At 43.0% G+C, this 27,206-nt stretch overlaps 1 long non-coding RNA gene across 5 annotated transcripts in view; it reads right to left on the bottom strand.

The window, feature by feature from the left end:
- The window catches only part of LOC129397438 (uncharacterized), a 198,163-nt gene that overhangs the window by 30,232 nt on the left and 140,725 nt on the right, over positions 1 to 27,206 (bottom strand). For 3 of the 5 annotated variants that reach the window (XR_008624872.2, XR_008624871.2, XR_008624874.2), the window contains exon 3: positions 6,442 to 6,538. The exons of 1 other annotated variant lie outside the window; for it this stretch is intronic. This is a non-coding gene — a long non-coding RNA (uncharacterized LOC129397438). Of the gene's footprint in view, positions 1 to 6,441; positions 6,539 to 8,885; positions 8,936 to 27,206 lie in introns of all 5 variants that reach the window. One more of the 5 variants, XR_008624873.2, reaches the window with a different exon arrangement.

Genomic DNA, 27,206 nt, shown 5'->3' on the forward strand with positions numbered 1-27,206 from the left:
GGAGATGCCCACCAAGGTCTATGGCTTGACTGGCTGAAATTCTTCAATGATGAGTTATCATTGAAATCTCTGATTAACTCTCTGTTCCTAGGAACTGTTCTCTATTAGGCATCATGGTGTCTTGCCCCGGACATGTTCAGTTTAAGATTTAGCCAAGGACCTTAAGGGAGGCCTTATACAAAGTTAAGGAATTGTCTCTCATCTGGTACCCTGACACATAAATTGCCACTGTCACAGAAGCCACAAGCAATGTTTCCAGATTCCCTGCCCAGCTTCCCTTCCCTGCTGCTCTCTTTGCTTGACTAAATTATCCCCCACTGTGGTTTAGAAATCAACTTCAAGCAGAAAGCCAGGATAAATATCAAGTACCTCCCTTGGCTCAAGGCGGCTCAAGGCTTTAAGCCACTGTCCAAGGCCTGAAAACCATTGTTTCACATGTTTTGTGCATTTGTTATAGTCTTCATGATAGAATGGTAAGTCTAATGCTACTCCATCACAACCGGACTGGAAGTCTTTGAATAAGTTACTATCTACACAAACAAGAGGATGATTCAAAATTACCTAATGCAATGGAACATTAAAAACTCAATTACTGCCTGTCTCCCTCTGAGCCTACCCTGTAGCTGAGTTGGTCCCCACCACAGGCCTCTGTTTCCTCCTCTTTCCCATCAGCCATGGTCTTACAGCCTGTCACATTCAAGTTGACATTCTATTCATTTACCGTGTTCTTCTTATTCTGAACTCTTCCTTAGACACAGGAGTTACAAAATTGCCATTATTGGAAGGAAGGCACAATTCAAGAAAAAAGCTCAAAGGATCTCAAAAATACAGATTATATAATAAAAAAGGACAATGGCTTTTAAATATACTAATATATTCTATTACAGACCAAATACATCAGAAATTAGAAACCCCTGAATAGCTGTTGGCTTGTATTGCATTTTAAAAAGACAGAAGATCTTGAGAATATGCCCTAATGGAGGAATAGCAATGACAACTCAAAACAGACAGCTTCTTTACATATATTAGTCTCTCGCATTTGAAATGGTAATGAATGATATCTGCCCCACACTTCTCCCCACAATCCAGCTGAGGTTAAAAATAAAAATAAGAAGGCATGCTCCAGGTGGGCAGTCAGGAGGATCCCAGGAATATTCTGGGCACTTGCTATAGCTGCCAAGAATAGGATTCAAGGTTTATCACAAATAATCTATGAAATGGAAAGAAACACAAAGACAATTAATATTAACAATCCATTATGGCAAAACTGGGCACTCTCCAGATGCTTTAATATATATATATACACACACACACATATATACACATATATACACACATATATACATATATACACATATATGTACATTATATATATATATATTTTTTTTTTTGAGACAGAGTCTCACTCTGTTGTCCAGGCTGGAGTGCAGTGGTGGAGATTCACTGCAACCTCCACCTCCCGGGTTCAAGCGATTCTCCTGCCTCAGTCCCCTGAGTAGCTGGGATCACAGGCGCATGCCACCACACCTGGCTAATTTTTGTATTTTTAGTAGAGGTGGGGTTTCACCATGTTGACCTGGCTGGTCTCAAACTCCTGACCTCAAATGATCCACCCACGTCGGCCTTCCAAAATGCTGAGATTTCAGGCATGAGCCACTGTGCCCAGCCACTTTAAAATATTTTTGTCTACCTGTATATAACCCAAGTCTTTAAGAGTTCATCATAACAGACTTCCATTTGTAGAACATGCTTAGATTCTACCCTGAGTCCCTTTATTGATTCGAGGTCTTATCAAGTCACAATGTTTACTAGTTTTGAAAATGTGTTTAACATGGAAAACACTGCTGCGTCTCGCCACAGCATTTTATCTTCACATCTGGCTTGGGGACCATCAGCTTACCAAGTCCACTCATGCCCGCTAATGTTTCCAAAAGCTTTATTTTGGAAATTTGGTGCGCTTTGGCTTTGAAACATGTGTATAGACGATTTTTAACATAAGAAGCCCTGCATTCATTGTTATTTTTAAATAAATGTATGCAACTGTTAAATTTTGTGTTTCTTGGGTTTTGTTTTCCACAGCTGACTGGGCACATTCCCAGTGAGAAAATAAGGTCAGCAAAACAGCTGCAATAGTGGCAAAGGGACCAGTGGCCATGAGAGAGAACCAATGAAAGAGCATCTGCTAATGTATTAATGTGATGTCATGGAAGAACTAACCATCTTAAAGATTATAAAATGCAAAGGTATGAGGCTTCCAGAAGATACCTCTTAAAGGTCCAGCAAATTATAAATATGTTGACAACACTTCATAGATGATAGATTAACACATATAAAATGTATCATATGAAAGATAACATTTATCCTAAATTAGGTGTGGTTCTAAGTCTAATGAATATTCAGATGGCAGAGCTAGAAGAAACAACATTTTTCTTCCTGGAAAGCAGTAAACTTTGTTCTAATCTCAGTCATCCTTCTACCTAGCTGTGCAACGCTATTTAGACAACCAGGGCCTCGGTTTCTTTATTTGAAACCAAACAATTCCTCAGAATTTTATTATTTTATCCTCCTTCTTCCCCTCCCCAATAGAATGTAATTCTCTGAAAACTTAATGTATCTGCTTCGGATACTTCTGTTCTTTTAGCTAAGTGCCAAGGATTGCAATGGAAGAATGGTAAGAAATATCTTTTCCATGGTAAGGGTGATGTTTAGAGCATAGAAAACAGCAAATGCATTACTCGGCATCCTGACTATACTCTTATTGTGAAGCCTAACCTTTTAAATTGTTTTAAACCAGATGCTCTGAGGCTAGTCACTTGATGAATTAACTCATAAATGACTGCATTTCAATTTGGATGTCCCTATATGGACCCTGGCACAGGCTAGCGTTGCCATGGCTGTTCTCTAAATGAACATATAGATTTTACTTATTTATTTATTTATTGAGACAGGGTCTCACTCTGTTGCCCAGATTGGAGTGCAGTGGTATGATCTCAGCTCACTGCAGCTTCGAACTCCGGGTGCAAGCAATCCTCTCACCTCAGTCTCCCAAGTAACTGGGACTACAGGTGTGCGCCACCATGCCTGGTTAATTTTGTTGTATCTTTTGTAGAGATGGGGTTTCACCATGTTGCCCAGGCTGGTTTTGGACTCCTGAACTCAAGCGATCCTCCTACCTCGAGCCTCCCAAAGTGCTGTGATTACAGTCATGAGCCACCATGCCCAGCCCATATAGATTTATGTTAAATAATTAATTAGCATATTTCTTAAAAGGCTGAAATCATCAAAACAATTTGCAAAAATTTATAGACTTACAATTCTTTTCACTTAAACAATTTATCATATGTCCCTAAGGCTCTTTCATCTTTACACACCTCTAAACACACAGCATGCACGGATTCATCAGATACACAGTCACACACGTGCATGATCTATTGTTTCTCATACTTTTCCCTTAGAACTATATGATCTTTATTTATAATGCCTACAAAATAGTGAAATTGATATAACAATTTTGTCAACTTTATCTGTGTTAGACTGAAACATGTAAATTAAGGTCTATTATTGGTGTGTTTTCGTTCATTTCTTCTTACATTTCTTTCTTTTGCTTTTCTCGAGATGGAATTTCGTTCTGTCACCCAGGCTGGAGTGCAATGGCCTGATCTTGGCTCACTGTAACCTCAGCCTCCCAGGTTCAAGTGATTCTCCTGCCTCAGCCTCCCGAGTAGCTGGGACTACAGTCGTGCACCACCACGCCCGGCTAATTTTTGTATTTTTAGTAGAGACGGGGTTTTGCCATGTTGGCCAGGCTGGTCTCAAACTCCATTGTTATTTAGGCAATAACACTGTTTTTGCTTAATGGTGATCTTTTCATTCTTCAGTGTTCTTAAATTTGGACAATATGATTTGTCAGCATTACAGACAAGGTAGTACACAAGCTGTTCTGCTCTCTACCTGATTCAGACATTGCCACGGCACATATGTATCACTTAGCTTTCTCTGTTTAACAAAACACCCCTAAATTTAGTGGCTTAAAACAACGAAGTCATTATTTCCCATGGTTCTGTGGGTTGGCTGAGTGGCTCTTCACATCATTAGTTCGGGAGACGGCAGTGTGGCTGGTCTTGAGGGGCCTGACTGCCAGGTCTGGCTTGCTGTCAGCTGAGGCCACAGCCATATGTCTGTAATCAAGCAGCAGGCCAGCCTGGGCTTGTTCACATGGGCACAGGGGGGCTCGCAGCAGCACGGAGGGGCGAGCCCCAACACACAAGCGCTGCTCAAGTCTCCACCTGCATTCGTCTACTGTTGTTCCAGTGACCAGACAAGGGCCAAGTCCAGAGTCATGTGGGCACAAGGCCATTTCACAAAGAGTCTGCCCCACTCTATGCCATTCATCTGTTCCCTTTCTTTGTTTTTGCCTTAGGTCTGTTGTCAAATGTATTCAGCATCCAATCCTTTTCTGAGGTTTCCCCTGTCATCTTCCGGCTGGTTGGAGTTCATCCTCATGATAACAGGGACTGGGTGGAAATGCCGTCTTCTAATTTGCATAAAAGCACTGCACGTGCTAGCTGCAGGCCTGACCTTCAGCTATACTGTAGACAGCCTTGAAAGTGCCTTTGCAGAATTGTAAGTAACGAAATAAATCTAACATGATGGGCTCCATCTTGATTCTAACCTCACAGGTTAAATTGTTTTTTGCTTATTCTAGCGCAGAGGCCAAAATAACCATAAGAGGAATTTAGTTAAAGTTTGAGGCAAGGAAAACTGACCCCCTCCTTTTTCAGAGACCAAAGCTGCATTAATAAGATAAGATTAGAATTATGGCAGGGGCTTGAGCTTTGCTAAAGAATAGGCATAAACAATGACCTGCCATTGCTTAGTGTGTTTTCTACAAGTTGCTTATTGCCCCAGAGTCATGTAACCAGGGGTTACATGATTTAAAAGTTTCCCAAGTACTCCTACACTATTGTGAAAACTAAGTAACTAGTCTTTGAGATATTTTTTAGATTTAGCATTTCAACAGACAAACAGATGCCACCTGGTCCTAAGACCCACTCCCCAACTCCCAGGAACTGACTCAGCTACTAAAAGACAGTTTTAGACACACCTGTTATTTTGTTCCCACCCATATAATTATTCCAGTTCCCAAGCCCCATCTGCCAAAGTACCATTAAAAAACTCTAGCCTCTGAATTCTCCGGGGGACAGGCTTAAGACGTTTCTCCTGTTCTCCATGCTTGGCTGGCCCTGCAATTAGTAAACTCTTTCTTTGCTGCAACACCTGCTGTTCTCATTTTTTGGGGGACAGTGGGCAACACGCAAGAAGAACCCATTAGCTTGTGACAGCCTGAGTCTACAAAGAAGGAGGGTGTGGCTGGAATGCAAAGTCTGGGGAATCAGCCTGCTCACCTGACCACGCTTCCGTCCCTGGTGTACTAGTCAACGTTCTTCAGGAAGCAGGGGTTGCAGTGAGTCAAGATCATGCCACTGCACTCCAGGCTGGGTGACAGAGTGAGACTGTCTAAAAACAAAAAGGTTCTCCAGGGAAACAGAACCAACAGGAGATACAGATTTATAGACAGATAAAGAGAGGGAGAGACTAAGACAGAGAAAAATAGGAAGATGCAGCTCTCTAGGAAAATTATTAGGGGAATTGTCTCATATGATTATGGAGCCCGAGAAGCCCTCCCATCACCTGCTGTCTGCAGCTAGAGAACCAGGAAAGCTGGTGGTAAAATTCAGTCCCAGCCCCGAAGTCCTGAGAACCAGGAGGGCAGATGGTAGAACTCCCGGTCAAGTCCACAGGCCTGAGAACCAGGTGCTGTGATGTCCAAGGCAGGAGATGGATGTCTCAGCTCAAGAAGAGAGCGAATCCCCCCTTCCTCTGACTTTTTGTCCTATCACGCCTTCGATGGATTAGGTGATGTCCAATCTGGGGAGGGTAGACATTTTTTACTCAGTCTACCATTTCAAATGCTAACCTCTTCCAGAAACACTCTTACATGCACACCCAGGAGTCAGGTTTTACCAACCATCTGGGCATTCCTTAGCCCAGTCGAGTTGACACACAAATGAACAATCACATCTGGGCTGCTATTTTTTATTCCAAGTCAGCAGCCAGCCCTCAGTTCTTACTGGATCCAGAAAGAACTTCCTCATATCCAAGAGCCAATGCTGAGTTCTCAGACACTCTGGGTGGAATTTACAACCCTGAAGGGATGACGGCATCGTGGTTCCATGGTTCCTGGAAGGGGCATATCACACAGTTTGGCAGACTGGATTACTGGCTCCCAGGCTGTGGGAGTAGACATCCATAGGCTTTGCCATGTAACTTTCACCCATAGGGGCGAGGTATACTTCCCCATCCTTGCTGTGCTTTGGCCAATGAGATGTCAGCAGAGGAGACACAACAGAGGCTTGAAAGTACTCGCATGGCTGAGCTTACCATCTTTGCCTCTGCCATTCCCGTGAGAGCATTCCTGGCTAGGTCCAAGGAGGATAAGAGACACGAGGAGCGGAGACACCCCAGCTGACCCACGGACCTGCAGTGAAAAGAAAAGCCACCCCACCAAGCCTAGATCAGATTAATTCAGCCAAGCTGCAACATCCAATGAGAACTGTTTAAAGCAATTGAGTGCTGAGGTGGTCTGTTACACAGCTGTACTGTTGCCACTGTGAACTGCTACTTGTCAGAATTTAGTGGGTGAGTGTCGGCGTCCCTGGCAAAACCCTCAAGGGCCCCAGATGAAAAGATGACCTACTTTCTGGCTTGAGCCTCTGCCCCTCCCAGGCTCAGACTGGAAATTCTCCTCCCACAGCCACCCAACGCTGATCACACAGTCCTGCCGACAGTGTGGTGGGGAGCCACATGAAGACAGGGCTTCTTTTACCCTCCAGGTTCTCTTTTCCCTTACCACTCCTAGAATCGAAAATGTCTCCAGCTTCTTCCCACTTAGCACAGAGCTGTTGACTCAGGAGTCCCTTAATACCTATTACTTGAATAGATTAATCAGTGAATGCATTAGAAGGTCATTTGCTAAGAGTGACAACGAGCCCATGGGAGTTGAAAGGTCCACCACTTAGAGTATCTAATGCATTGAAATACACCAATGACATTATGAACAAATAAGCAAAATTACATTTATGCAGAATTTGGTTTTGATTGCCTTTCATTTAAAATCTAGCTCTAATAATTCAACATTGACACACATTTAAATGGGATGCTGGGACCCCATGACCTAAGAGGTAAAATTCCATTAAATCTCTTCTAACCCTTCCAAAACTGGTGTTAAGGGAAACCTGTTGGCCTAAAAGAAACTTGTTCCTTGTAGCAATAAACTCGCTTAATCACTCAGCAGAATTAAAATTGGATTCTTTACTGCTGTACTTCTCAGAACTTTTAATATGCTAATGTACATTGTACAGCTCTGAGAGGGGGAATTAGTATGCAGCATTTCCTAGGCCAATTTGGCCCCAGAACCCTGAGAACTTTTTGTGCTTAGGACATTTGTATGATTCATATCAGCCCATGGAACGCAGTTTGAGAAACTCTGGTCTTTTCCAATGACCTACAAGGTAATGAATCATTCTGTCAGTTACACAGTTATATTTGAATCCCACCTTCCTGGCCCTAAAGTGACTACCCCAGTGGTTGGTAACCTTTTTATGGTTACAGCACCCTGGAGGGGATTGAAAGAATCAAGGCAGGGGGCAGGAGGGGGCTGGAAAGCCACTAAACAAGTCAGAAGTAATTGCAATGAAAACAACAAAGTTTCACAGGTCTATAAAAGAATCCATGGTTATCTCACTATTCACCCTGCAAAACCGGGTCTTTGAATAGAAGTTGGTGACTGGGCCTGTGCTAATAAGAGAACGTTTTGAAGCAGTCTAGAGAATACTGCTTTCTGGCCCTGGCTGCCACAACACCACTCCCTTTAACTCTTATTGGTAATAAGCTGTCTCTGGAATTTCATGGCCCGATCAGTGCTGTGGCCACATATGGACTCATTTGTAATGAAACAAAGTGACATAACTGCAAAATACAACAGCATACCTGTCCTCAGAAACCACAGTACTGCAGTCAGCTCCTAGAGGGAGACTGCTGAGCCAATCATGCAAATTACACAGCACCAGAAATACAGGATCCATGATGAAATGACATCAAAAGGATCCCTGGTTTTCTCAATTGCATCTTTCAAAACAAACAAAAACAAAAGAAAAAGAAAAATGCCTCCAGCCCTCTTGGCCCTCCACAGGCATTGGAATGTCATTATACATGAACTTAGATCTACATGGGCTGAGTTCTTCAAGTCTGAAAGTACAGGAAACTCAGTGGTGGTCAAAAGGGCCTCTCTTAACTTTTCTCCATGGTGTACAACCATGGCCTGTGTCTGCTGTGCTGCCCCTTAGTGAGATACACCCAGCCAGCCAAGGGGTCTCCCGCAATGGAGCAGATGAGTCTGTCAGCTTGTGTATGTTACATATGAGTTCAAATTTCTCTTCAAAGAATTAATGTGTCAGTATGTTCAATTCTTTGCCTTCTACTTTTAAACTTAACTTCCTCATAAAGCAACCTTTTTCAATCACCTGCTCCACTCTGACTCATTCTGATCACCTGCTCCACCCTGACTCATTCCGATCACCTGATCCACCATGACTCATTCCGATTACCCGCTCCACCCTGACTCATTCTGATTCTGATTTCCTGCTCTGCCATAACCATTTTTCCCGCCAAACCACTCACCCTATCACTCTCTTTAAATTAGCCAATTGGAATTAGTTTAGCCTGTGCGGTCTAACCCTAGCCAATAGGGGACTGACACAGCAGCAGGGGCCACATGTGTCAGGAATAAGACCCCCTTCCCCTCCCTTGTCCAGGTGTGTGCTCACCATTGCTCCATCTGTGAGGGCACACCCTTCTATAGAAGTAAATTGCCTTGCTGAGAAGAAAAAAAAGAACATGTTATATTCAAGTCCTATTTCTTTTGCTGCACCGAAACTTTATTTATAACAGTCTGGGGGCTTGCCTATGATTACATTTCCTCCGGGGGCGGTCTCTGGTTCTCTCTTGTGAGGAAGTGCGCCCTGCCCCCTTGTGGCAGCCTCAGGGGTGAGAAATCAGGACCCACCCAGTGCGAGGAATAACCCAAGCTCTCAGCAATACGGAAAGAAACTGGCCAGCACCCTAGGGTAAAGGATCCTCACACACTGTGGTGACGGGTCTGTGCACAGACCAAGGAAGGAGAAGCTGCAGGAGCCGGTAAAGTACTTCCTTGATGGTCAAATTCTGGAGGGCTAAATGTGTGTGTGCGTGAATGATCACAAACAACCCTACTTGCAGTGTTGTTCGTGTGGATGGTGACAAGTCCTACTGCTGGACAGAGTGAGTGGGCCCTCTCCGTGGTTCCATAGCTACCTCATATGGCTTAGGACAGATCCTGCCGTGGGATTTATACCGGCATGCCAACGCTAAGGGGGCCTAATTCTCCGTTGGGGGAGCAGCTAGAGAGGACAACATGAGTGGGAAGTGTGCAAGGGACCTTCAGAGGGGGAAAGGGAGGAAACAGGAAACAGGTCAACCTTCCAGGGCAGCAAGGCAAGACACCCCCTGGTTTGAGGGGTTGAGCCTTCCAGGGCAGGCAAGGCAAGACATCCCTGGTTTAAGGGGTTGAGGCTTCCAGGGCAGGCAAAGCAAGACATCCCTGGTTTGAGGGGTTGAGCCTTCTGCATATTTCAGGGGATTGAACCTCACACAAACCTCCAGGAGTAGAAAAGGCAAGAAATTTCCAGTAGGGGAAGTTGAGCCTCATCCCAAAAGGTGAGAAATTTCCAGTAAGGAAAATTTCACCTTACCCCAAAATCATCAAGATGGGAGGGATAAAGATGGTAACAAGGATATCCCCCTGGATAGCCCCCTAGGTCTCATGTTAAAATACTGGAAGGATATTGAAAGGAGGCAAGGACCTGTCCCCTTTTTTCCCTTAAAAACAAATAGGGAAAAACCCAATCTGGCACCTCAAATGAAAAGTCAGAGGAGCCAGCCCTCATGCCTAAAGACTCCAGTGCATGAGATCCCCTAGACTATCTTCCTTCGCTCAGTGTCCCCAATCCTTCCCCTCAGGCGGCCACTGCCACCTCAGATCCCATTCCAAATCCTTCCTCTACTCACATTATCCCTCCTCCTTATAACCCTCCCTCTTGGGAATTACCATCCCACCAGCCTGTTCCCTCCCAACCTAAATACCCCTCTCTAAAAGGACTCCAGCATGAGATAGAACAATGTAAAAAAGATATTCAGAATTTCCCATTTCCCTCCATACCTAAGGGGCCAGCCTCGACGCTCTTCCCTTTGAAATAAGTGCCACAAGGAGGGGAGGCCACTGGCTTTGTAAATGCTCTCTTAACCAGTTTAGAAGTCCGGAATTTTATAAAGGAGCTTAAACTGCTACTAGATGACCCTTATGGGCAGATCAAATTGACCAATTCTTAGGACCTCAGTTATACACTGGGGTCAAGTTAATGTCTATCTTGGGCATCCCCTTTTCAAGGAAAGAAAGGAGTATGATTTGTAGGGCTGCTATGGTAGTTTGGGAATGTGAGCACCCTCCCGGTGAAAATGTTCCTACCGCAGACCAGAAATTCCCCACCCGAGACCCCCAGTGGGACAATAACAACGCAGACCACCGGGAAAATATGGAGTACTTAAGGGAGATGATAATAAAAGGAATTCAGGAATCAGCACCCCGAACCCGAAATCTTTCTAAAGCATTTGATATACAACAGGAAAAGGATGAAGGGCCTATGAGATTTCTAGATAGACTGAGGGAGCAAATGAGGCAACATGCAGGCCTCAATTTGGACGATACCCTTGGGCAAGGAATGTTGAAACTCCAATTTGTCACTAAAAGTTGGCCAGACATTTCAAAAAAGTTATAAAAGATAGACAGTTGGGAAGACCATGTCCTAAGTGAGCTTCTCAGAGAAGCTCAGAAAGTATACGTGAGAAGGGACAAAGAAAAACAGAAACAAAAGGCAAAACTTATGTTACCCACCTTCCAACAGATGGCTCCAAACCCAGGTACTTCTAGATAGAGTTTCCAGGGAACCAGAAACCGTAAAGGGTCCGAACCCTTCTTTAAAGGACCCCAGCCTCCATCTGGAGGGGCAAGGCCCTCGTCTACCAGGCCCCGCTAAAGAGTATGGGGGAGCAGGGTTAAAGAATCCCTGAACTAAGAGGGAGTAAGGGCAAGATAGGTGCTATAGATGTGGAAGAACAGACCACTTCAAGAGGGAATGTCCCAAAATAAGAAAGGAGAAAGAAGCCCTTCCACTCATGACTTTCGAGGAAGAATAGGGGTGTCAGGGGCTCTATCTCTTTTATCTTGAGTCCCACCAGGAGCCCTTGATACATTTAGAGGTGGGACCTAAACATGAGATTATCACCTTTTTACTCAATTCAGGGGCTGCTCGCTCCTCTGTTTGTTTCCCCCTGTCTAATGTTGTCTCTTCTTCAGAGGAGCTTTTAGTCTCTGGGGTAAAAGGGAAGGATGTAGAGTAAAAATTTTAGAAAGCACCAAAGTTAGATAGCAGGGTCGCTCAGCTCATATTCAGTTCTTGTTAATCCCTGAAGCAGAAACTAATTTATTGGGGGGGATTTAATGTTAAAGTTGGGCATAGGTCTACAAGTCAGTCCAAGAGGATTCCTCACCTCATTAAACCTACTCACCACTGCAGATGAAAAATATATTAATCCTAGTGTCTGGTCCAAAGAAGGGAACTGAGGGAAACTCCGAGTCCCTCCAATCCACATCAAGCTAAAAACCCCTGGAGAAGTAGTGAGAAGGAAGCAATAGCTTATTCACCTACAAGGTAGGATAGGGTTGAAACGTATAATCGAAGGCCTTATTAAAGATGGGCTTCTCAAGTCCTGTATGTTCCCTTATAACACCCCCAATACTGCCAGTCAAGAAATCAGACGGGTCATACCGGCTAGTACAGGACCTTAGAGCTATCAACCAAATAGTTCAGACTACCCACCCCGTTGTCCCCAGTCCTTACACCATTCTCAGCAAGATTTCATATAATCATCAATGGTTTACTGTAATAGATTTGAAGGTTGATTTTGGGCGTGCCCCCTGGCTAAAGATAGCCAAGATATATTTGCTTTTGAGTGGGAGGATCTCCACTGAGGGCGGAAACAACAATATCAATGGACAGTCTTGCCCCAAGGGTTCACAGACTCCCCTAATATTTTTGGTGAAATTTTAGAACAAGCATTAGAAAAAGTTTTCATTCCAGAACAAATACGCCTTCTCCAGTACATGGATGACCTTCTTATATCTGGTAAAGATATAGAGAAGGTAACTAACTTCTCTACACATATTCTTAACCATCTGCAGTTTGAGGAGCTAAGAGTCTCAAAAAAAGGAAGCTTCAGTATGTAGAGCCTGAAGTTAAATATTTAGGCCACTTAATAAGTGCAGGCAAGTGAAGAATAGGGCCTGAACGAATTGATGGAATCATGTCCCTACCCTTGCCTCAAACTAAACAAGAACTCAGGAAATTTTTAGGGTTAGTCACATACTGCCACTTACGGATTGACTCATATGCACTGCACAGTAAACTGTTACATCAAAAACTTGCCCAGGAGAAGCCTAACCCTCTCCTGTGGACTTCTGAGGAAGTTGATCAAGTCAAGGAGCTGACGGAAAGGCTCATAACTTCCCCTGTTTTAGCCTTACCCTCCCTAGAAAAGCCATCCCACCTTTTTTTTTTTTTTTTTTTTTTTTTTTTTGAGATGGAGTCTTGCTCTGTCGCCCAGGCTGGAGTGCAGTGGCATGATCTCGGCTCACTGCAAGCTCCACCTCCCGGGTTCACGCCATTCTCCTGCCTCAGCCTCCCGAGTAGCTGGGACTACAGGTGCCTGCCACCATGCCCGGCTAATTTTTTGTGTTTTTAGTAGAGACGGGGTTTCACCGTGTTAGCCAGGATGGTCTCGATCTCCTGACCTCGTGATCCGCCCGCCTTGGCCTCCCAAAGTGCTGGGATTACAGGCGTGAGCCACCGCGCCCGGCCCCACCTTTTTGTTAATGTGGACGGTGGGGTAGCTTTAGGAGTGTGGACAAAAGAACACGGTGACCTCCAGCAGCCCGTGGCCTTCTATCAAAGGTCTTAGACCCAGTCACTTGTGGATGGCCTCAATGCATCCAGTCCATCGCGCCTACGGCAATACTAGTCGAGGAAAGCAGAAAGTTAACGTTTGGAGGAAAATTGACAGTAAGCAAGCCTCACCAAGTTAGAACTATCTTAAATCAGAGAGCAGGGAGATGGCTTACTGATTCAAGTGCTATTTCTTTTGCGGCACCAAAACTTTATTTATAACATGTACAAGAGTCAATGATATTTTCCCATCATATCTTCAACCCAGGAAGCAGAATTCACATACAAGAAATGCACACACTATAAGGCATATACATATAATGTACAGCATGCCCAATTATAGGAATGTGTGACTTTGGGAAGCCCTGCGGGAGGGGTGGGCGATGGGGGAATCCACTCTCCACTTACCAAGCGCTTATACTAGACAACCATTAACCAGTTAGAAAATACAGTGAGAAAGAAAGAAATATTAATAATATGTAATATCTGAAAAATAAACTAAACAAGCAATGTTCATGAAGAGGAAAAAAAAACAATACTACCAAGGAACATAACAGATGACTCCAACAAAAGGAAAGGCATTATTTGGATCTTGGATAGAATACTCCAAATTGCAAAATTATTTCATTTTTCCAAACAAATAATATTTTTTTTGCAATTCCAAATGAAATTGCAAAACGATTTTTCTTAGAAATTAGACAAAATTATTTTAAAATTTGAGTTGAAAAACAGATGCATAAGGATAACCAAGAAAATTTTGAGAAAGACAAGAAACTTACCCTGGCACATATTAAAGAATATTATAAAGCTATAGGGATGAAAGTATAATGTTACTCAGCCAGGAAAAACAGATAGCACAACAGGTTAAAAAAAAAAAAAAAGAGTGCATAAAGGGACAGAAATAAATAGGGAAATTTGTTATAGGAGAAAGAATTTCAAATCAGATGGATCATGTAATAAATGGGATTGGAACAATTAGCTTGATACCTGGAAAAAGACAAAAGAAACCTGGATCTCCACATTACTCTGTTGAACAAAATAAATTCCAAATGGGTCAAAATTTAAAGATTTAAAATATGTGAAGCCATACACACATTGGAAGAAAAACTGGTACATTTGTAATAAACTTGTGTCCATTTTGTGTTGCTATAACAGAATGCCTGAGACTGGGTAATTCATTTTTAAAAGAGGTTTATTTAGCTGTTGGTTCTGCAGGCTGGGAAGTTCAAGAAGCATGGCACCGTATCAGTTAGGTTTTGGGGAGGGCCGCATGCTGGGTCAGAACATGCAAAGAGGCAAAACCCATGGGCATCTACTTTATAACAATGTGCTTTCTTGTGGGAACTAATCCATTCCCAGGGAAACTCCCTCATTACCAGGAGTCCAGCACCAAACTGTCCATGAAGGATCCATCCTCACCACCCAAACACCTCCTACTAGGCCCCACCTCCCAACACTGCCACACCGGGGATCAAATTTCAACATGAGTTTTGGTGAGGACCAACTCAATCCATAGCAACCTGAACGGGAAAAACATTTCTAAACATGTTGTGAAACCCAGAAAACACCAACGACAGATATTTTTAAAACTCCACAGAGTTGGAAGACAAAAGGAGGAAAGTATTTAAAATACACTACAGAAAGAAAAGCTAACATTTAAAATATCATTTATATCTCAAACCTCAAATAAACCAATAATAAATAAAGCAAACCTGTAAGAGAAAAATGGGCAAAGTAGAATGAGAAATATTATGAAAGAATACAAATACAAATGGACAAAACCATATGAAAAGATTTACAACTGTACCAATAATAAAAAATGAAAATAAAAATAAGAAAACATTTCTTGACTAACAAAAGAGTACAGATGTGAAGGACTAGGCCAAGCTCAGTGGCTCACACCTGTAATCTCAGCACTTTGGAGAGGCCAGGCAGGAGGATCATTTGAGCCCAGGAGTTCAAGACCAGCCTGGGCAACATGGTGAAACCCTATCTCTACCAATATCCCCCTCTCTACCAATTAGCTGGGCGTGGTGGCACACGCCTGCAGTATCAGCTATTCAGGAGGCTGAGGTGGGAGGATCACCTGAGCCCAAGAGGTCAAGGCTGCAGTGAGCCTTGATCACGTCACTGCACTCTAGCCTGGGTGACAGAGTGAGACCCTGACTAAAAATATATAATAATAATAATAACATAAATAAAGATGCAACCTTTAGAAGGGCATATTACTGATAGAAGTGCAGGAAGAAATTTGAAGTGAAGAGTGAACAGGAGGTCCAGAAAATGATCCAATTACATATGAGTGTTTAGTTTATGATAAAGGTGGCATTTTAAGTTAGTAGGAAAAAGATAAAATATTTAATAAATGATGGATTCACTGTACTATTTAGGAAGAAGAGGAATACTCTTCTTTCATTGCAATTGATTCAAAATGGATTAAAATTTTAAATGTAAAAAATACATGCAAAAGAGTACTAGAAAACACAACAGAACAATTTTGTAATGTTTAGTTGCATCTGTTCAGGGAGGGGGCTTCTAAGTATCTAAGTATGAAACCCAGGAGCCCTAAAAAGAAAAGATGAATAAATCCGATTAAATAGCAAAGTTTAAATTCTATGTTTAAAAGCACAATAAAATTAAAACGCAATTTTTTTTTTTTTTTTTTTGAGACGGAGTCTCACTCTGTTGTGCAGGCTGGAGTGCAGTGGCGCAATCTTGGCTCACTGCAACCTCCGCCTCCCGGACTCAAGTGATTCTCTTGCCTCAGCCTGCCAAGTAGCTGGGATTACAGGCACTTGCCACCACAACCGGCTAATTTTTGTATTTTTAGTAGAGACAGGGTTTCACCATGTTGGCCGGGCTGGTCTCAAACTCCTGACCTCAGGTGATCTGCCTGCTTTGGCCTCCCAAAGTGCTAGTATTACAGGTGTGAGCCACTGCACCTGGCCTAAAACACAAATCTTACACAAGGAAAAATACAATATTTACAATCAATATAACAAAGTCTTCCTAGAGAAAGAGAATCAAAATGTTAACAATGGTTATCTCTGGGTGATCTTTATTTTCTTTTTTACAATGCTTCATACTTCTTTATCACTGAGTATAATATTTTCATAAAAACAGAAACCCTTAAAAAAATTAAAACCAAAGAAAAGAGAATTGTTTATAAAAATTTTTGAAACAGGAGTGGGGAATTAGACTTTCTGAGCTTAGAGGCATGAGAAGGAAAGCAAACCTTTTGCTACATGGGGCCAGACTCACTTATCCAATGGCATCCCCGAAATCTCCAGCTGGGTGTCTCATAGGCTCTCAAACTATCCAACCACAATGCAACTCTTGGTGCCTACACACACAGAGGATATGAGACATCTAAACCTCAGATGCCAAAACATGAAGTCAATATAGAACTTTTAAAATGGATGAATCAAGAAATAACAGGGTTTGCTATTTTTTGCTAAAAGCCTTTTTAGTACTCTCATCAGTGAAAAGAGTAAGGAAAGAGGATGTCCTTTTGTCCTTGAGGATGACCCAGAAGTTGCCCACACGACTTCCTCCTACATGCCATTGGCCTGACCTAGTCATGGCCATATCTAGCTCTAAGGAGGACTAGGGAACGTCGTCTTTATTCTAGGCAGTCAGGTGTATAAATTCTGTTACAATGGAAGTAGGAGAGGATGGGTATTGAAGGACCACACTCTCTGCCACAATTCCAGCATAGCATGTAGTACATAACCTTATCTGTATCAAATACGCCCCTACACTCAACACACATGCACCTTGATGGATGTGAGGATACTTTAAAAATATTGGGACTTTGGGTGAGTTTTATTATCTTCCTTGAACTTTTCTGTATTGGTTGAATTTTACATAATAGGCATAATTTTCAATATGGCTTTTTTTTTCCCAAAATGAATAACATAGATTAAATCTAGGGCCAGAGACTGTCACCAGGTGTCACAGATCAGCTCCCCAGGAAACGGGCTCTGAGTCTGAAACGTGTGTGTAGGTGGCCTACTAGGGAGTGCATGTGGGTCAACACCTGTAAGGCGGCCAGAGAGAAGCTGGGCTGGCCAGAGAGAAGCTGGCCAGAGAGAAGCTGGGCTGCCATGCAGTTGCAATCCAGGCCTCAGCTGACCTCCTGGGGGCTCTGCATCTAAGATGACCCTTTGGAGTTATCCCAAATTCAGGACCTCTGTGACGTGTTGCAGACAGCCTCTAGGAGGGGAAGAAACCTCAGGCAAGGGAGCTCCTTTCAGCGCAGGGCAATTCCTGGAGGGGACTGAGCTAGAAGCCCTCAGCAGCTAGCACTCCACTGCTGGTGGAATGCATCTCCGTGCTGAAGGGGGAATGTGGGTGGGCACCATTGCAGCCACAATGCCGGGGTAGAGATACAAAGGCATGGCTTGGGGCTGGTAGAAGGAAGGAAAGGAAAGTGAGAAGCATTCTCTTAAACATGGTATGTGCCATGTGTTTTTCACTCTGTGTTATTTAATCTTCTCAATAGTCTTGCAAGATGAATGCTTCATTTCACCATTTTTATATGTATGGAAACTGAAGTTCAAGGATATTAGTAAAATCTGTCTAAGAAGAGGGAGTAGGTAAATAATAGAATCAGGATTCAAACCCAGACAGGGACATCTTTCTCCAAAGCCCTCTGCTACCACCAGCATTAAGTCACAAAAATTGAGGCCTTGTTTGGATTGACTAGGATGAAAACTGCTAACAGCATCAAAAAAGGCCTTTAAAACCATGTGGGCAACAAGAACAAAGAAGTGAAAGTTCTGCTGTAAGGGAAGAGTAGTGTAAGTAGATTAATAATAGAAGGCAGAACCACTTCATGCAGCTACTATTTTTCTTCAGATCTTCCTCAGGAAAGACACCGGTTTTAAAATTAAACGTGTGGCAAAAGTGCGTAACCTGAATCTAAGCAGGAAAAATCATTAGACAAACCCAAATAGAATAACTCTATAAAATAACTGGTCTGCACTTTTCAAAAATGTCAAGGTCAGGAAAGGCAGAGAAAAGCTGAAGAACTGTTCCTGATGAAAGAAGGCTAAAGAGAAATGACAGGTAAAGGAATGTGTGCTCCTGGATTGGAGAAAACTGTACAAAGGACGGCGTCAGGACTTAGGCAAATTTTAATATGGGTTGTATATACAATAATAGTTTTGTTACTGATGTTAAATGTCTCAATTTTGGTAATTACACCATAGATATGTAAAAGAATACACCTGTTTCTAGAATTACATGCTTAAATCTTCTTTTTGGGGGGGTGGGGGAGGGGGTTTGGGGTGACAGGGTCTGGCTTTGTCACCCAGGCTGGAGTAAAGTGGCAAAATCACAGCTCACTGCAGCCTCGAACTCCTAGGCTCGACTGATCCTCCCACCTCAGCCTCCAGAGTAGCTGGGACTATAGGCACATGCCACCATGACCAGCTAATTTTTTGTATTTTTGTAGAGACGGGGTCTCACCATGTTGGTCAGTCTGGTCTTGAATTCCTGGGCTCATGAAATCATCCCATCTTGGCCTCTCAAAGTGCTGGGATTCCAGGCATGAGTCACATGCCCAGCCACTTAAGTCTTTACGGGTGAAGAGTTACAGTGTCTGGAGTTGACTCTCAAATATTTAGAAAAAATAAAATTATATATAAATTTAAAATTATATAAATATAAATAAATGTGTGTATGTATGCACACACACATGAATAAACACAGTAAAAAGTTAATAACTGGTCAACCTAGGTGAAAGTTACATGAGGAAGCCCTGAAATAGTCTTGCAACTTTTTTGTATGTTTGAAAATTTTTTTTCTTTCTTTCTTTTTTTTTGAGATGGAGTTTCGTTCTTGTTGCCCAGGCTGGAGTACAGTGGCATGATCTCCAGCTCACCACAACGTCTGCCTCCTGGGTTCAAGTGATTCTTCTGCCTCAGCCTCCCGAGTAGCTGGGAACAGGCATGTGCCACCACACCTGGCTAATTTTGTATTTTTAGTAGAGACAGGGTTTCTCCATGTTGGTCAGGCTGGTCTCAAACTCCCAATCTCAGGTGATCTGCCTGCCTCCGCCTCCCAAAGTGCTGAGATTACAGGCGTGAGCCACCGTGCCTGGCCGAAAATTTTTCAGAATGAAAGGAGAGAGAAATACATTCCAAAAGCAGGTGAGCCAGTAGGATGAGAATATTCAGCCACTCTAAAGGAACTCAGATCTGACAACACAGGCTCCTGATGGGCAAACATTGCAATTGCCAGAAAGTGGATTATGATCACTGTAAATTGGTAAGCTTGAACTTGTTTCATGGACAAATTCTGGTAGGTATTCTCTAATGGACAGTTTGTGAACCCTTAGCAAAACTTGTGAGAGTCTCTATGGGTCAATATGATCTCCTCTACAAAAGTAAATAAATAAATATATGCAAATTAAGTCAAACTACCCTTATTTTCTTTTCTAAGATAAGTTTTTACAAATGATCATCATCATTTGTAAAATCATCATCAAAGTGAACCTTAATTTTGGCACATTTTTTTTTAATGGGTCCCACTCTGTTGCCTGGGCTGGCCTTGAACTAGGCTCAAGTGATCTTCCCACCTTAGCCTCCTGAATAAGCTGGGACTATAGTTGTGTGCCACCACATGCCTGGCTTGATTTTAGCCAAGTTTTTAGCCAAGTGGTTCGTACATCTTCCTGGATAAGCTAATATAACACTTGAGGGCATTTTTACAGCAACTTCAACATCATTCAGAGAAAATGGGCTGAATCTGCTTAGGGTAGCATATTAGTTTCCTGAGGCTGCTGTAACAGATTTGGGGGCTTAAACAGTAGAAACTTATTTTCTCACAGTTCTGGAGGCTGCACGTCCAAGACCAAGGTGTTGGCAGGGTTGGTTCCCTCTGAGGGCTGTGAGGAAGCATCTGTCCCAGGCCCCTCTTCTTGGCTTGTAGGCGGCCACCTTCATGTTCACATAGTGTCTGCCATATGCATGCCTGTCTCCAAATTCCCCTCCTTACAAGGACACTAGCCAGACTGAATTCAAGCCCACCCTCATGGCCTCATTTCAACTTGAACGCCTGTGTACACAACCTCTCTCAAATGAGATTACATTCTGAGGTACCAGCGGTTAGAACTCCAACACATGAATTTGCAGGGGGGCACAATTCAACCCTTAACAGGGAGGTACCTCTAGTAGAGTGCCACAAAGCCCTGCTCTGTTAAACTCTATCCAGAGAAGACAAGAGAGGACCCACCGATCCCATTTGGGGACCGTATGAAGATGCAAAGGGAAAATACCAAGTAGATGACGCAGCAGGGAACAGGTCGGGAGCTAGAGGATGGGGCCCATGGCCAGCTCCCTTACCAAGAGCTGTGCCATCCTGGAGGTCACCATTTTCCATCCTGAGACTCACATCTTCCTGGGTGGCATGGGGATTACAGGAGAGAAGGAGCAAAAGGCATTATGCAAACTGTGAGCCCAAATAACCCACTAATCACAGGCACCGCCGCACGCTGGGAGGCTTACTAGGAGCTGCTGAGGCGACAACTGGTCAGCTGGATCCAATTGTCACTGCTTCTACGACTGTCTTGAGCAGACTTGGGAGACAGGGATTTACTAATCTTCAAATCCAATTGTGTGCATTTTCATAAAACATATTCAGATTTCCATCCATCTCCATTCTTCAGAAGACTTTAAACATCCAGTCCTTTGATTCTTCACAGCTTCACTCTAGACACCTTCTCAGACCTCTCATGCCATCTCCTCTCCCAATCACCCAAAGGGGCCATCCCAAGCCCCCTTATTTCTTCCAGTCTGACTTTTACAGTAAAAGTCTATTTCTCCACACCCCGTGGAGACGGCTGATGTTCCTGCCTCTGCTTCGGCTGCCATTTCTTCTGCTCACCCTGCCTCAGCCCCACAATCTCCTTCCTCCTCTAAGGTTTACAATCTCCCCCTCACCAAGGGGTCTTGGTGTTCACCCTTACACAAGATTTTGCACTTCTATCTTAACACATCCTTTCTTAGCATGAGGTCCTCTCAAGCTTCAGTGGTGTTTCCCAGGTTTTTCCCACATGATCTTAGTCTGCATCATACCCAGACCCACAGTCACATCAGAAATCCAGAGGTCCCTAAGTCAAGGACATTTAGGAAATGCTTTGTCTCTTAACCACAGGATCACTAGCACTTTTAAGACTGCATTCTAATTCTCCAAAAAAGGACATAGAACTTGGCATTTCCCAAACTGTTCTTAGAACTCTGTATTCCAGAATATCCTGAGGGACTGATGTCCCACTATCACAAGTGCTGGTCTGGACCCAGTGTCCCCACTTCCTGTTGTTCTGTGAAAGAGATGGCTAACTGTTCACCAAAAATCCTTTCTGCACTTCTTGGACCCAGAGCCAGACTAGTTTCCTAAACTTCCTTGCAGCTTGACGTGATCATGTGGTGTAGTTCTTCCCAGTGGAATGTGAGCAGGGTGAGATGTGCCTCCTGTAGGCCTGACCTGTGCAAACCTCCTACGTGGTCTTTTCCACACCCTTTCCCTTCTGAATGAGCAGGAGGCCATGGAGAGCCACCAACAGCCAGGGCCCCAGTGGTCACGGAGGAAGCTGCCTTGATAGCTGACACCTGCCTGAGGCTGCTGCCTGGGCAAAATATAAGCTTCTAGTGTGGTAAGCCATGCACGCTGAGGCCGGTGATTCCTCAGCCTCACTCTACACTGCCTGCTTTCTCCTTTACTCCATGTAATTTACCCTCTGCTTTCTGTCTTGCCACTGACACAGCTCAGGAACATTGTCAGTGACTTTTTAGCCAAATCCTGAGGATTTATCCCAGTTCTTTACCTCTTTACATAATCTGAACCTCTTCACCACCACTTCCTCCTCACTGGGTATCTGCAACCATGTTGTCTCTGTCTGTTGTTCTTCAGCTGTAGAATATTTCATCTTTTTATCTCCTTCATTATCGTCTCCTCCCCCACTCTTCCCCCAGCTTTTAGTGTGCCTCTGCTCATTGTATTTGGTTTTGCTTTTCTAACATAGTTTCATCTCTGATCTCATGGCTTCTGTCATCTCATCCATGCAGTCATTCAGGGCTCCAGGCTGAGGCAGCTCATCAGATACACATCTCTCTCCCTAATCTTAAGAATACCTATGCCCTAGGCCCTAATTTCTAAGTTACTATAGGATGTCTTCACTTAGAATCATAGACCATACAGTGGAAGTGCCCATGGAGACAGTCCACTGAATTCCCCGAAACTCATTTCTGTCCTTCAGGTCACCTCCTCAGAGAGGCCTTCTCTGATTGCCTTATATATGGTATCACTCCAACCCACCTTTTCTAGCCCCTTATCCTGATTTATTTTTCCTCATAGCACTTATCACTGCATGGAAATATATTCCAATCTTGTTTGTGGTCTGCCTCTCTAGCTTACACTAGAATGTAAGCTCTGTAGGGCAGGGGCTTTCATCTTTTGCTGTATCATTGGTGCTTAGATCAGTGCCTGACACAAGCAGGTATTCAATAAAACCTTGTTGAAGGAACTTAGGCTCAAAGGTTCTTCTGCTCAAAGTCTTATATTTAGTTGTAGCATTTAGACTTCACTCAGTTCTTCTGACCCCTGTCCTGGGCTCTTTCCATTGCCCAATCATCTTAAATCACTTCAAACTCACAATTTCTAAAAAGGAGCACTACCCGTCGCCATTTGCTGATCCCATTTCTACCACTGATCCTTTAATCTTCCAGTCTCCCACGTTAAAGGCTGCTAAACCTGTAGTTGTCTTCGATTCATCATCCCTATCATCTAGGTAGAATCCCTTTGCTTATCTTTGCCTCTATTCCAACACTTCACCTTACTCCCCCAAAATAAATTTTTGTTCTCTTCCTGCTTCTATCCTCAGTTCCATACAAAGCATCTTGGTGACCTCTAAATATTAATTTCCTAGAATAATTCTGGAGGGACATCCAAGAAACTGATAATAGTCCCTTTGGAGATGAGAAACTAGAATTTGGGGGATTGGGGTACATATGCTTTTGAATGGCATGAATTTTTACTAGTTGTATTATGTATTTTGCAGTAAAAACATTTAAAAATATTGTGTTTTATGTCCGGATTTATTTTGAGGCTCAACTCTTTTGAGGGGAAAATAAATCTCTTAAATTGCCCAGGCTAAAGCTATAACATGAAATCACTGTCAGATAAAGAATATAATAGTTCCAAGAAGGAAGGAAGAACCTATTGCTAATGAGCCTGAGAAAGGGGCATTGGTTTCTTGGGCCTTTTGTGCCCACGAAGAGAGCAATTTCAGCAGAGTGGTGAGTGCGGAAGCAGGGAGGTAATGAGTTGCAAGGAAATCAATAGCACCAGCTCAAGCCACACATTTTACACTTTGCCAGTGAAAAGGAAAGATGAGAGAAAGTTGCTAGGAAGGGCAGCAAAAGTAGCTAAGAGGTTTTTGGAATTTTTTTAAGATTAAAAAATTGTTTCTACTTTTGAAAACGAAACAAAGGGAGAATTAATATGTGAGATACATTACCTGGCACCTCACCAGATTGTATTCTCTAAGGGACAATGTCTGTCTTACTCACACAGTTGGATCTAGCTATAAGACACGGGATATATAGACCAATGGAACAGAACAGAGGCCTCAGAAATAATACCACACATCTACAACCATTTTATCTTTGACTAACCTGACAAAATAAGCAATGGGGAAAGGATTCCCTATTTAATAAATGGTGTTGGGAAAACTGGCTAGCCATATGCAGAAAACTGAAACTGGACCCCTTTCTTACACCTGATACAAAGATTAACTCAAGATGGATTAAAGACTTAAACGTAAGACATAAAACCATAAAAACCCTAGAAGAAAACCTAGGCAATACCATTCAGGACATAGGCATGGGCAAGGACTTCATGACTAAAACACAAAAAGCAATGGCAACAAAAGCCAAAATTGACAAATGGGACCTAATTAAACTAAAGAGCTTCTGCACAGCAAAAGCAACTATCATCAGAGTGAACAGGCAACCTACAGAATGGGAGAAAATTTTTGCAATCTATCCATCTGACACTGCAATCTATCCATCTGACAAAGGGCTAATATCCGGAATCTACAAAGAACTTAAACAAATTTACAAGAAAAAACAAACAAACCCATCAAAAAGTAGGTGAAGGATATGAACAAACACTTCTCAAAAGAAGACATTTATGCAGCCAACACACATATGAAAAAAATGCTCATCATCACTGGTCATTAGAGAAATGCAAGCCAAAACTACAATGAGATACCATCTCACACCAGTTAGAATGGCAATCATTAAAAACTCAGGAAAGAATATAGATGCTGGAGAAGATGTGGAGAAATAGGAATGCTTTTGCACTGTTGGTGGGAGTGTAAATTAGTTCAACCATTGTGGAAGACAGTGTGGTGATTCCTCAAGGATCTAGAATGAGAAATACCATTTGACCCAGCAATCCCATTGCTAGGTATATACCCAAAGGATTATAAACCATTCTACTTTAAAGACACATGCACATGTATGTTTATTGCAGCACTGTTCACAGTAGCAATGACTTGGAACCAACCCAAATGTCCATCAATAATAGACTGGATAAAGAAAATGTGGCACATATACACATGGAATACTATGCAGCCATAAAAAAGGATGAGTTCATGTCATTTGCAGGGACATGGATGCAGCAAACTAACACAGGAACAGAAAACCGAACACTGCATGTTCTCACTCATGAGTGGGAATTGAACAACGAGCACACATGGACACAGGAAAGGGAACATCACACACCAGGGCCTGTCAGGGGGTGGGGGCTAGGGGAGGGATAGCATTAGGAGAAATACCTAATGTAGATGGGTGCAGCAAACCACCATGGCATGTATATACCTATATAACAAACCTGCACGTTCTGCACATGTATCTCAGAACTTAAAGTATAATAAAAAAGATATAAACATTAAAAAAATAAACACAGGCTCTACTATATCTAGACATAGTACCTACCTATATGTGGCACAAAATAGGTGCTCAATAAATATCTATTAAATGACTAGACGGATGGACAGATGGAGAGGGAGGTATTACCCTCTCAACATTAATGCCAAGTTATTCTGATAACAGGAAAATACAACATCCATAGTTCAGGTGAGAGTTTAGGGAGAGGTTGGGGTTCCACAGGTCACATTGGTGGATCATACGCTGGATCCCAACCTTTCTTTGCAACATGGTGTGAGGTTCTCTGCTCCCACACTTCTCCCATGCTTCTCTGCATTAGCAGGTGGAAGGAAAGGGCTGGAACATTATTAAAGAAGAATTATTTGGGAGAAGAGCTATAACAACAACAGTAGGTGAAAGCACATGACTGGAAAATAAAAACTTACATGTGCTCTATATAGAAGCTGTTCATTTTCAAACATAAATCAATTCACCTTGTGGGCCTCATATGTGCCAGCCGTGTGCTGAGCCCTGGGATGCAGAGATGATGCCATCACTCTCTGCCCTGGAGAAGCTCAGCAGTCAGCGGGGCACTGTGACGCCATGGGCCAAAGGCCATCTACCAGTGCAGGACACAGTGGGAGTGCTCTGGGAACACAGACGACGGCATCAGTAATTCCACAGTGATGTGTTCCAGGAAAGATACAAAGAAGAGGTAATGCTTGAGCTTGGGAGATGGTGAGAAGTTTCCTAATTATATTTATTAATTTACTCAGCAACTATTTATTGAGCACCTAATCTGTGCCAGGCACTGTGCTGGGCTCTGGGGACAGATGAATGAGCAGAGACAGACACAGTCCCTGCCCTCACAGCATTTACAGCTTAGTTGGGAGAAGAATCATTAATCACACAATAACATGTGCCAAGGCAAAAGTAAACCGGAGACAAGGGATGGAAAGGAGAGGCACGAGGCTTTACGAGAAGTGACAAGGCTGTTTGTGTGAATCCATAGAAACTATAGAAACCAATGCATTTATAGAAAGTGTGCATGGCAAAGAGTGCTCCCTATATCTTAATGTTGTCCTCCCCTTCTTCTGAATAAAAGAACTGCTGGCCACCCAGGAAGACTACATTTCCCAGCCCCAACCCCCTGGGTTTGCCATGTGACTCAATTAGGGCCAATGGTATGAGAAGTGACATGTGTGATTTCTGGGTGTGCCCTTAAAGGGAAGGGCTTGTCTTCCCCTTCCTCTTTTTAACTTCCCCTTCCTCTTTTAACTTCCCCCTCCCCTCCCTTCTCCCATTGGAGGTAGGGTGAGCCATCTTGGAGCACGTGGATGAGAGCAATACTTTTGGGAAGGTGGAACAAGAAGAGAGAAGGAACCTCGGGGGGCAGTCAGTGACATCCTGGAGCCACTTTAGAGCCTTGGAATGCTCCCACCTTAGCAGTTGTGTGAAAGGGAATTCACTTCTGTCTGGTTTAGGGAACCCTCATTCTAATTCTTTGTTAGAGCAGCCAAGCCTATATATCTTAATTCATACAGTATACAAGATCACTGGTCATTACTTTATAATGAAACAAACAATAACAATTAGTCCTGCCTGTGTTAAGAAACTACTTGGACCCTGTCTAAAACAGAATTTGAGTATTCATATATTCAGGATTTGAGGATTTAATTGTGGGCAGAAATGAAATAATCTTGAAATACGGAGAGAATGCTGGCTTCCGGAGGGTTTCATGACCTTTTAAAAACCCAATATCTACTAGATAAAGTTGTGTAAAACCTCAAATACTCCAAGGATGGAAAGTCTGAACATGACTTATCATCATGGGCATGGAAGAGTGTGGCTAAAGACACAGATAGTAACTCCATTCTCCATGCTTCCCTGAGATGCACTCTTAAAGTGGAAGAGCCTCCAAAAGAAATACAGTCCATCTCTTGCCTCAAGACAGGATGAAATCAAGATCAGCAATAAGAGAAGGCTTTACGTCCCATTTTCAAGATCTTTAGGAAAGGAGTTTCTATTAATAACACATGCCTTATGGGGAAATGACTTCATGTTACTATACAGTTTATCAAAGCACTTCCACACCCATTAACTCTCCTATTTCATT

This window comes from Pan paniscus, chromosome 2 (genome assembly GCF_029289425.2).
Source record: "Pan paniscus chromosome 2, NHGRI_mPanPan1-v2.0_pri, whole genome shotgun sequence".
Classification (NCBI taxonomy): domain Eukaryota; kingdom Metazoa; phylum Chordata; class Mammalia; order Primates; family Hominidae; genus Pan; species Pan paniscus.